The 12,288-nt window shown below is 46.2% G+C and overlaps 1 protein-coding gene across 3 annotated transcripts in view; it reads left to right on the forward strand.

The window, feature by feature from the left end:
• Nucleotides 1–4,252: 4,252 nt before the first annotated feature.
• The window catches only part of LOC129702017 (serine/threonine-protein kinase PAK 3), a 166,658-nt gene continuing 158,622 nt past the window's right edge, over nucleotides 4,253–12,288 (forward strand). Inside the window, exon 1 of one of the 3 annotated variants that reach the window (XM_055643506.1) lies at nucleotides 4,253–4,595. The gene's annotated coding sequence lies outside the window, so the exon portion shown is untranslated. The remainder of the gene's footprint in view (nucleotides 4,596–12,288) is intronic. The other 2 variants (XM_055643508.1, XM_055643509.1) reach the window with 2 other exon arrangements.

Here is a 12,288-nt window from a genome sequence, read left to right on the forward strand (position 1 = left end):
TGCCTGTCCCGCTGAGTTACTCCAGCAATTTGTGTCTATTTTCAGCAGAAAGGCTGTTCATGATTACAATCGAGCTGTTCACAGTGTATACAGATACAGGATAAATTAAATAACATTTAGTGCAGGATAATACAGTAAAGTCCGATTAAAGATAGTCAGAGGGTATCCAATGTGGTCGTTTGTCGGTCAGGGCAGTCCGCTAGTGTTAGTATGATGGTTCAGTTGCCTGATAACAGCTGGCAGGAAATTGTTTCTCTTTTCACAGTATTTCCTGCCTTTTCTGTTTTTACTACGAAATACTATGCTGTAATTAATCACACGCCAGTTACTAATGACACTCTTGTCTGGGTTACAGATCACAGAATTAGAATGTAGATGGCCTTGCTGCTATGAATAAAACCTTCAATCTCACTGCTTCATAATTAAAAAATCTCCAGACACTGATGGGAAAATAAATTACAAAAATAAAGACATTTTCAGATCTTGGAACTGAAGTCATTTTAGGATGAGCACATCTTTCCGATTTCGACTTTGGAGACAGTGAGCGGAAACAGGCCATTCGGCCCACGGAGACCGTGCCAACCAGTGATCGCCCCTGTACTTTAACACTACCCCACACACACTAGGGACAATTTACAATTTCGTCGAAGCCAATTCGCTTACAAACTACGCTTTTGGAGGAAACCGGAGTACCCGGAGAAAACCCACGCAGGTCACAGGGAGAACGTACAAACTCCGTGCAGACAGCACCCACAGACAGGATTGAACCTGGGAACTCTAGTGTTGTAAGGCAGCAACTCTACCGCTGCGCCACCGTGGCCCCCCCTCACGATGAGACGGAATTTAGAACATAGAAGATCACAATAGATGATGAGGCCCTTTGGCCCACATTGTCTGTGCCGTACATGATGCCAAATTAAATTAATCGCCTCTGCTTGCTCAAGATCCATGTCACTCCATTCACTGAATATCCATGTGCCTATCTAAAAGCTTCTTAATGCCACTGTCATATCTGCCTCCAGCACTAACCCTGGCACGTTCCAGGCACCCACCACCCTCTGCAAAACATTGGCCCCACATGTCTCCTATCAATGTTGACCCTCCCTTCTGAAACCTCTGTCCTACAGTCCTTGGCGAGAGGTCTAAGACTTGTGGTGGTACCATAGAACATGGAACAGTACAGGCCCTTTGGCCCATAATGTCAGCGCTGAACAAGATGCCAAGACTATCTCTGATCCACCTGTATATAATGCACATCCCTCCATAATTATGTACCCATCAAAAGGCTCCTAAAAAAACACCCCATCTGCCACAACCACTACCCCTGTTTCAGTTTCAGTTTAGTTTATTGTCACGTGTACCGAGGTACAGTGAAAAGCTTTTGTTGCGTGCTAACCAGTCAGCGGAAAGACAATACAGGATTACAATCGAGCCATTCACAGTGTACAGATAAAGACCATTCGACTCTTCGAGCCAGCACCGCCATTCACTGTGATCATGGCTGATCATCCACAATCAGTACCCCATTCCTGCCTTCTCCCCATATCTCCATATATCTTGAAGAGCTCTATCAAAGTCTCTCTTGAAAGCATCCAGAGAACCGGCCTCCACCGCCCTCTGAGGCGGAGGATTCCACAGATTCACAACCCTCTGTTGGAAAAAAGTTTTACATTATATGTTTCAATGAGATACCCTCTCCTCCTAAACTCCAGAGATACATGATAAGGGAATAACGTTTAGTGCAAGGTAAAGCCAGCAAAGCCCGATCAAAGATAGTCCGAGAGTCACCAATGAGGTAGATAGTAGTTCAGGACTGCTCTCTGGTTGTGGTTGGATGGATCAGTTGCCTGATAACAGCCGGGAAGAAATTGTCCCTGAATCTGGAGATGTGCGTTTACACACGTCTCTACCTGGCAGTGTGTCCCAGGCACCTACCACCATCTGTGTAAGTTTGCCCTACACACCTCCTTTAAATCAATTACACTGTATAAAAAAACTTGTCCCCCGCCTCATCTTATAGCCATGCCCCCTAGTGTTGGACATTTACAACCTGGGGCAAAAGGTTCTGGCTGTCTACCATATCTACACCTCAACTACAGCACAGTCACAACCCCTTCATTCTGCACTGACCACTTCCTCTGATTCTACATTCATTCCACAGTTTACCCCCATCACATTATCATCAACATGGGCGGTCACAGTGGCGCAGCGGTAGAGTTGCTGCTTACAACGCTTGCAGCACCAGAGACCCAGGTTCGAGCCCGACTATGGGTTCTGGCTGTACGGAGTTTGTACGTTCTCCCTGTGACCGGCGTGGGTTTTCTTCGAGATCTCCAGTTTCCTCCCACACTCCAAAGATGTACTCCAAAGGTTTGTAGGTTAATTGGCTTTGGTATCAGTGTGAATTGTCCCGAGTGTGTTTAAGTTAGTGTTAATGTGCGGGGATCGCTGATCTGTGTGGACTCGGTGGGTTGAAGGGCCCGTTTCCGCACTGTATCTCTAAACTAAACTAAACACCCCCCAGATTCCATCACTCACCCACACATTTGGTTTTTACTGAGGGCCAATTAACCTGTCAACCCGCCCGTCTTTGGGATGGGATGCAAATCAGAGTACCCGGAAGAAATTTATGCTGTTCCAAGATGAGATGACCTGGGGTTTAAGGTGAGACGGGCAAGATCTAATTGTATCATTTACAATGGATACACAATTTAAATGAGGTGTTGGCCTACCCTGTGCTTGAAATGGAAAGGGAAAGGAAATTGAAATGAGGTGTTGGCCTACCCTGTGCTTGAAATGGAAAGGGAAAGGAAATTGAAATGAGGTGTTGGCCTGCCCTGTGCTTGAAATGGAAAGGGAACGGAAATTGAAATTGAAATTTAAATGAGGTGTTAGCCTGCCCTGTGCTTTAATCAAAATGAAATTGAAATTGAAATAAGGTGTTGGCCTGCCCTGTGCATGAAATGAAAATGAAATTGAAATTGAAATGTGGTGTTGGCCTGCCCTGTGCTTGAAATGGAAATGGAAATGGAAATGAAATTGAAATTGAAATTGAAATGAGGTGTTGGCCTGCCCTGTGCTTGAAATGGAAAGGAATTTGAAATTTAAATTTAAATGAGGTGTTGGCCTGCCCTCAGTGACCCCTAGAGCTATGCCAGTGGGAGATTTGTCTCCTGTTAGGGTCTCCCATGCTGGCCAGGTCGAAGGGTAGAGGCGAGATGACGAGCGATCCACTAGTCCTCCAGGTTGGAGGTTGAGCACAGGGATAGCAAACTTGTCTCGTAAAACAAATATGTTACGGAAACTGCACCTGAAGGAATCAACAAGGAGTGGAGGTCCTTCGTTGGCGCCCTACATGCCAGGAGGCATAATAGGCAATAAATCAAATCAAATCTGTAAGTATTAAACCTCACCCCAGTATTTTTCTCTCTCCCTTCATTGGCTCCCTGGCCAGGAGATCCACGCCAGGATAGACTTTCCTCCTTCATTGCTGTGATCTGCAGAAAAAGATGAAAGACGTAAAAAATTGATTCTCCACCGTCTCCCCTTCTCTCTCACAGTCTCTCACCTGTTTTGGGCTGAATTTCTGGCAGTTTCTGAGCTGCCAGCCCACCAGCCCTGAGTGACTGAGCTGCCAGCCCACCAGCCCTGAGTGACTGAGCCGCCAGCCCACTGAGCAGCCCACCAGCCCTGGGTGACTGAGCTGCCAGCCCACCAGAATCTATTCGGCTCACAATGTCCATTCTAGCCCTCTGGAAACCAGTCCCATAGGCCCACAACACCCATACTAGCGCTTCAGAACCCCACCCCGGCCACCAGTATTGGAATTGGTGGAGAGGTGGAATATTGCGTTGGGGGACCAGCCCTCCCGTGTGAACATGGGACCCAACGGGTCCCACTTAGTCTGTGTATATATATATATATATATATATATATATATATACACACACACACACACGCATATATATATATATATATATATATAAATAATATGTGTGTATATATATATATACACGTGTATATACACACACACACACACACACATATATATATATACACACGCACATATATATATATATATATATATATATATATATGTGTATATACATATATATACACGTGTATATACACACACACATATGCCTGACCCGCTGAGTTATGTTTGCCCAGCCCGTTGGTTTCAATGATTTACCAGGAGTTCGTGTAGGGAAGGGAAGGGTTAAAATTAAAGCAGGTCGCAGTGCGAGTACTGGAGTGAAAGGCACCGAGAACCATCACCGTTACACTGAGCCGCGTGTACATGGGCGCAGGGTGGCGGGGTTGAGGAGCCTGGGCTGCTTGTGGCAATTGCAGGCAGGGACGGAGCCGGAGCCGGAGCCACTGCAGAGACTGCGCTGAATGGGGCAGAGGCTGCTGTGAATAATTTTGATAGGGTTGACACACATTTGGAGGTTTCACTTCCGCCCTCTACCAGGAAACGTACATCAGACAAGAAACTCAAGCCCTGCCTGTTAAAGAGCAGCGGCAGAAGCAGAAGACAAGGAGGGGATGGAAAGGGAGAGCTAGCCGGGGGTCGCAGCAAGGAGACACCGCAGGTATTTCATTTCATTTCAAATTAACTCCATCTATTCTTTCATCCCCCACCCCCCTCTGCTCCAAGTCTCACTGCGGTACAGAGACACAGTCTCTCTGTCTCTCTCACTCCACACTAACAGCGTTAGTGGACTAAGGTTTATCGCTGGGCTCCACAAAGCAGTGTATTATGAGCATAAAACGCACAGACCCTCCACCTCGGGAATGTCTGTCTAAGCCTCTGTTGCGAATCGTATCTGCTTTCTTTTAAAATTCTTTTTCTTCGCCTTCTCGGCTGTAGAGCATTTATCTACCCCCCCGCCCGCCTTATCATCTATTCCGCTCATGATTGTGTACACCTCCCTAGATTCATATGGATTAAGGATGTTGGGTCTGATTGAAAGATGGAAAGACGCACCATTGAAACAGGCCCTTCGGCCCACTGAGTCCAGGCCACCCATTCATGCCAGTCCTATGTTATCCACCTCTTTCACCCATGCCTTGCACGCCATGGGCAATTCCAAGAGGCCCATTAACTGTGGTGACAGGTGAATGGAGATAGCAGATGCCAGCTTGAAAACTTATGACTTAAAGCGGGGAATTTTAAAATATCATGCCCGCACTGAAGCAAGAAATGATGGGCAACAGTGCAGGTTGTACAGATATGTCGGTGAACAGGGACAGGTCCTTCGGCCCACAATATTTGTGCTGCACACGATGCCTCATTAAACCTGTCCCATCGGCCTGAACGTGATCCATATCTCTCTGTTCATAGAAACATAGAAATTAGGTGCAGGAGTAGGCCATTCGGCCCTTCGAGCCTGCACCGCCATTCAATATGATCATGGCTGATCATCCAACTCAGTATCCCGTACCTGCCTTCTATCCAAATCCCCTGATCCCTTTAGTCACAAGGGCCACATCTAACTCCCTCTTAAATATAGCCAATGAACTGGCCTCGACTACCCTCTGCGGCAGAGAGTTCCAGAGATTCACCACTCTGTGTGAAAAAAGTTCTTCTCATCTCGGTTTTAAAGGATTTCCCCCTTATCCTTAAGCTGCCTTAAATGTTTGGTTTGGAACATTTAAGGCAGAGATAGATGATGTACAGGATACTGAGTTGGATAATCAGCCATGATCATATTGAATGGTGGTGCAGGCTCGAAGGGCCGAATGGCCTACTCCTGCACCTATTTTCTATGTTTCTTGGTTAGTGCAGGCGTCAAGGGTTACGGGGAGAAGGCAGGAGAATGGGGTTAGGGGGGAGTGATAGAATGGACCTGATGGGCCGAGTGACTCACTGGCCTAATTCTGTTCCTATCAGTTATGACATATGACCTCAAGGAAGATCAGTGGAGAAGTCTATGGCACGTGAAGAAAGGTCCAGAAGTGTGAAAACGCACACCTCCAGATTCAGGGTAGGGTCTTGACCCAACACGTCACCCATTCCTTCTCTCCAGAGATGCCGCCTGTCCCGCTGAGTTACTCCAGCTTTTTGTGTCTATTGACATTTTCTTCCCAGCTGTTATCAGGCAACTGAACCATCCTAGAGAGCAGTCCTGAGCTACTATCTATCTCATTGGAGACCCTCGGACTATTCTTGATCGGACTTTGCTGGCATTTATCTTGCACTAAAGGCTATCCACGTTCTTCCTTTTATCATATATTTGTACATGGTGGATGGCTCGATTGTAATCTATACACCTGGCAATGAAGGCAAGCACGCCTTGGCTTATGCCTACTTTAGCACCCTATCTACATGTGCTGCCACCTTTAGTGAGCTCTGAACTCTGTGTACATCAGTAATATGAAGGGTCTTGCCATTGACAGTACATCACCAGCCTATCCATATTGACATCATGGTAATTTTCTCTATAGCTGAGAAAATCAGAATTTAGTTTGGTTTCGAGATACAGCGTGGAAGCCGGCCCTTCGGCCCATCGAGTCGGCACCAACCAGCGACCCCTCCCCCCCACACTTGCTCTATCCTACACGCAATAGGGGCAATTATACCCAAGCCAATTAACCCACATACCTGTATGTCTTTGGTGTGTGTGAGGAAACTGAAAAACCCAGAGAAAACTAAAGGTCACAGGGAGAACGTACAAACTCCGTACAGACAGCACCCAAAGTCGGGATCGAACCCGGGTCTCTGTCGCTGTAAGGCGGCAACACGAATTTAGTGGAATTGAAGAGGCTTTTAGACGCGTGGATGTGGAGGGGCATGGATAGTGTACAGCAGAGGAGATTAGATTATCGTGGCATCGTGTACAGCACAGATCGTGTGGGCCGAAGGGCCTGTTGCTGTGCCACACTGTTCTCTGTCATATTCTAAGATGTAGCAGTTATTGCAGTTTTCCAGCATGTGTCTCAAAAACCCATCATATGTCAGAAATTGCCTTGTGGATGTAGCTCGTAACACATGACAGCACGATGGTGCAGTGGCAGAGTACTGGGTTCGATTTGGACTTCTGGTGCTGTCTATATGTAGTTTGTACGTTCTCCCTGTGGCCTGCGTGGGTTTTCTCCGGGTGCTCTGGTTTCCTCCCACACTCCAAAGACGTGCAGGTTTGCAGGTTAATTGGCTTTGATGAAATTGTAAAATTGTAAATTGTCGTGTGTGTGTGTGTGTGTACGTCTGTGTACGTGTGTGTGTACACGTGTGTGTGTGCATGGACATGATGGGCCTGTTTCTGTGCTGTATCTCTAAAGTAAACAAAGTTCATATTTTCTGATTTTTCACAATCCAATACCTCGGAGCAACTCCTAATGCCAACACTGGTTGGCTGTATCTAACTTTAATCACATTTGCTGGCTGATAAGATATAGTTTGTTGTTTAAGTTGATAAATGTGTTGACCATTGCATTTGCAAACCATTTGGAACTTGTCCTGTTTAATGTGGATATTGTCATTACAGCATTTAGTTCAAATTATAATTGAATGTGATGTCGTTATACCCTTTGCCGCTTCGGCTTAAAAAACGTGATTTGAAAAGGAAATAATTGATAATGGATTACTATATTTCGTCAGTCTGCTGCTATGTAACTATCTATCTGAAAATATCAAAGCCTTTTGAAGAACAAGGGGTCACAGTTTAAGGATAAAGGGGAAAGTCTTTTAGGACCGAGAAGAGAAAAACATTTTTCACACAGAGAGTGGTGAATCTGTGAAATTCGCTGCCACAGAAGGTAGTTGAGGCCACAGTTCATTGGCTGTATTTAAGAGGGAGTTAGATGTGGCCCTTGTGGCTAAAGGGATCAGGGAGTATGGAGAGATGGCAGGTACGGGATACTGAGTTGGATGATCAGCCATGATCATATTGAATGGCGGTGCAGGATCAAAGGGCCGAATGGCCTACTCCTGCACCTATTTTCTATGTTTCTATGAACAATTGTGTATGTTTTGGGGTGAATATTAAGGCAGAAGTGGCCAGCATCATGTTTAGGTTTATTTTTGTTACCTTACTCGGGTAAAGTGAAAAGCTGTATTTTGCATCTATCCTAGCGGATCAGATATACTATACATGGTGGGCCGAATGGCCTAATTCTGCTCCTGTAACTTCTGAAGATGAATACAACCAAATCCAACTCGAGAGCAGATTTACTTTAGACTATGGAGATACAGCGCGGAAACAGGCCCTTCAGCCCATCGAGATCAGTGATCGCCCCATACACCAGCACTATACTACAAGCACCAAAGATAATTTCACAACTTTACCAATGGGGAATTAGCCTACAAACCTGTACGTCTTTGGAATGTGGGAGGAAACCGGAGCACCTGGAGAAAACCCACATGGTCACGGGGAGAACGTACAAACTCCGTACAGACGGCGCCCGTAGTCAGAATCGAACCGCGTTCTCTGAGGCAACAACTCTACGCTGTGCCGCGCACAGATGGTAGGGCAAAGAGGAAGATACAGAGTGCAGAATATATTTCTCAGCATTGTAGCGCATCAGTTCCATGGACAAAGTCCAATGTCCACAATGGGGTGGAGGTGAATCGGACAGTACAATAACTTATGGAAGGGCAGTTTGGGAAGCCTGATATAAGGGGAAGAAGCTGCTCATTCTACCATCAATAGCCTGCATACAGCGAGATAACGACAATCTCTTGTCTTGTCTCAAGCACGTGTTATGTTATTGATCTGACAGTTAACGTGCAAGACTCGAGCTCATTTGGCTCGGCAGTAAAAGGCTTGAAAGCTCGCGTTGTTTTGGAAATGTTCTTAACTTTATTGCTGTGCCTTGCCGATCAGTATTTGTGTGAACTTCCAAAGCTTGTGTCTACATAAATTGAAACCATCTAGCCAGGTTATGCAAGAGTGGGGAGAAAGGGAGTGAATAACTAACAATTTATATACTGTATCTTATAATTGCAAGTTCAGTAAGCTGGGTTTCTTATCATTTGTTGTCGTTTTTCTGTGCATTTCACAATGTAAACATTCAGAATATTATCCTCAGTTCATAAGCCATAGGAGCAGAAGTATGCCATTTGGCCCATCAAGCCCACTCTGCCTATTATAGTATCATGTATTGAATTATAGTCTACTCGGGGGGGGTATGGGGAGAAGGCAGGAACGGGGTACTGATTGGGGATGATCAGCCATGATCACATTGAATGGCAGTGCTGGCTCGAAGAACCGAATGGCCTACTCCTGCGTCTATTGTCTATTGTTTAGTTTAAAGATACAGCGTGGAAACAGGCCCTTCGGCCCACCAGCAATCCCCGCATGCTAGCACTGTCCTGCACACACTTGGGACTATTTTCAATTATACCAAGCCAATTAACCTACAAACCTGCACGTCTTTGGAGTGTGGAGGAAACTGGAGGAAACCCACGCAGGTCACGGGGAGAACGTCCAAACTCCTTACAGACAGCACCATAGTGTGGATCGCACCCGGGTCTCTGGCGCTGTGAGGCAGCAACTCTACCGCTGCGCCACCATACTGCCCGTGGAGTTCAGGAACAGGCCCTTCAGCCCACAATGTCCGTGTTGAATGTGATGCCAAGTTGAACTAATCTCCTCTGTCTGCACGTGATCCATGTCTCTCCATTCCCTGTATATCCACGTGGCTACAGAAAGCATTGGAAATGCCATTATTGTAAATGCTTCCACCACCACTCCTGCAACACATTCCAAATCCCCACCACGGTTTAAAAATAACTTTCCGTCTTTTAGACAATAGACAATAGGTGCAGGAGTAGGCCATGTGGCCCTTCGAGCCAGCACCGCCATTCACTGTGATCGTGGCTGGAAGTGCTTGCGTTATAGTTTCATCGAGGACAATGGCGGGAAGAATCGTATGTCACAGAGTTTAAACAAAGAGGGGCAGCACAGTGACACAGTGGCAGAGTTGCTGCCTCACAGCGCCAGAGTCCCGAGTTCCATCCAGTCTACGGGTGCTGTCTGTGGGGAGTCTGTACGTTCTCCCCGTGACCTGCGTAGGTTTTCTCCAGTTTCCTCCCATGCTCCAAAGACGTACAGGTTTGTAGGTTAACTAGCTACGGTAAAATTGTAAATTGTCCCTAGTGTGTGTAGGATAGTGTTAGTGTGCGGGGATCGCTGGTTGGCATGGAATCAGTGGGCCAAAGGGCCTGTATCCATGCTGTATCTCGAAACTAAACTAAAAAAACTAAATATCCATTTTAATATGGTGCAGACAGGTAAATATTTTCTTTCCTCCACCCACAAGTAGAAGGAAATAGTTTTGCACAAAGAGCTGCTGAGAGGAAAACCCTTCTTGGTGAAACTGCGTTTTACCTAATGTTTATTTTTAAATCTAATTATCTCCATCACCCAGTAGATCCCAGGCATGGAAGCTGTCGCTTTACACTGAGACATGTTATTAAAAAGCACTATTTTTGGAAAGTTGACTACAGCAGCATTGGGAACTGAAAAGCATAGCAAATTAGTTCAGTTTCTGCCGCTTAATAATTGATGTATCCGAGGCTCTTGAATAATGCAGAGTTTTCTGAAGACTGGGCCCATCTTACTTCCTCTGTGTGCTCACACCACTGAGTACAACGTGAATGATGTGTATGCAATCAGTCTGCTCTGCTGTTCAACTAAAGGCCACAAAGCAAATATTGACTGCTTCCTTCTCAAAGTCTCTTTTTCCGAACACTGTCCCTCCCCACTGAAAGCACTTTTTATTGGCCCTCTAGATCATTTGGTAATTCAGAGCGTGCAAGTCATAGGAACCTTCATCTTAGTTTGGAGATACAGCGTGGAAACAAGCCCTTCGGCCCATCGAGGCTGTGGTGACCAGCAATTCCCACTCACTAGCACTATCCTATATATGCACACACAGACACAGACACAGACACACACACAAACACACTTTATATTAACACCAAGCCAATTAGCCTCCAAGCCCGTACAATCCTTTTGGAGTGTGGGAGGAAACCGAAGATCATCGGAGAAAACCCACGCGTCTCACGGAAAGAACGTACAAACTCCATACATACAACACCCGTAGTGGAGATGGAACCCGGGTCTCTGGCACTGTCCCACTTAGGAAACCTCTGGAGACTTTGCGCTCCACCCAAAGTTTCCGTGCGGTTCCCGGAGGTTGCAGGTAGTGGAAGCAGGTAGGGAGACCGACAAAAACCTCCGGGAACCCCACGGAAACCTTGGGTGGATCGCAAAGTCTCCAGAGGTTTGCGTTCAGGTTTCCTAAGTGGGACAGGGGTATTAGGCAGCAACGCTACCGCTGCGCCACCGTGCCAACCAACTTAACTTGCATCTGTTGACTTCCAATGCGGACTAACCAACGTGCTATTATTCTGGCTGGAAGGGATGTGACCAGTGGGAATCCCTTGGGCTCTGTATGGGGACCACTGTTGTTTGGTTCTTCTCCTGCTTCTAAGTTTTGCCTCAACCTCTAACGTTCTAGCCTGTAGCTGAAACACTCGATCTAATCCACTGATCATAAAATTATTTGATAAATCTTCAATCCTCCCACTTTCTCTTTTTTTAATCTATGATTGGATGGCTCGATCTATAAGTGTTCAATTTTTTTAAAACTTGCTGTTGGATTTGTTTTACATAGAAACATAGAAACATAGAAATTAGGTGCAGGAGTAGGCCATTCGGCCCTTCGAGCCTGCACCGCCATTCAATATGATCATGGCTGATCATCCAACTCAGTATCCCGTACCTGCCTTCTCTCCATACCCTCTGATCCCCTTAGCCACAAGGGCCACATCTAACTCCCTCTTAAATATAGCCAATGAACTGGCCTCGACTACCCTCTGTGGCAGAGAGTTCCAGAGATTCACCACTCTCTGTGTGAAAAAAGTTCTTCTCATCTCGGTTTTAAAGGATTTCCCCTTATCCTTAAGCTGTGACCCCTTGTCCTGGACTTCCCCAACATCGGGAGCAATCTTCCTGCATCTAGCCTGTCCAACCCCTTAAGAATTTTGTAAGTTTCTATAAGATCCCCTCTCAATCTCCTAAATTCTAGAGAGTATAAACCAAGTCTATCCAGTCTTTCTTCATAAGACAGTCCTGACATCCCAGGAATCAGTCTGGTGAACCTTCTCTGCACTCCCTCTATGGCAATAATGTCCTTCCTCAGATTTGGAAACAAACTTGCCCCACACATCGCCATTAAAACTCCCCCCCCCCCCCCCCCCCCCCCCCCCCCCCCCCCCCCCCCCCCATCACCTTGTAGCTATTCCCTTGGATATTTCCACGCTGGGGGATAAAGGTT

The sequence above is a fragment of the Leucoraja erinacea genome, chromosome 12, assembly GCF_028641065.1.
Source record: "Leucoraja erinacea ecotype New England chromosome 12, Leri_hhj_1, whole genome shotgun sequence".
NCBI classification, from domain to species: Eukaryota; Metazoa; Chordata; class Chondrichthyes; order Rajiformes; family Rajidae; genus Leucoraja; species Leucoraja erinaceus.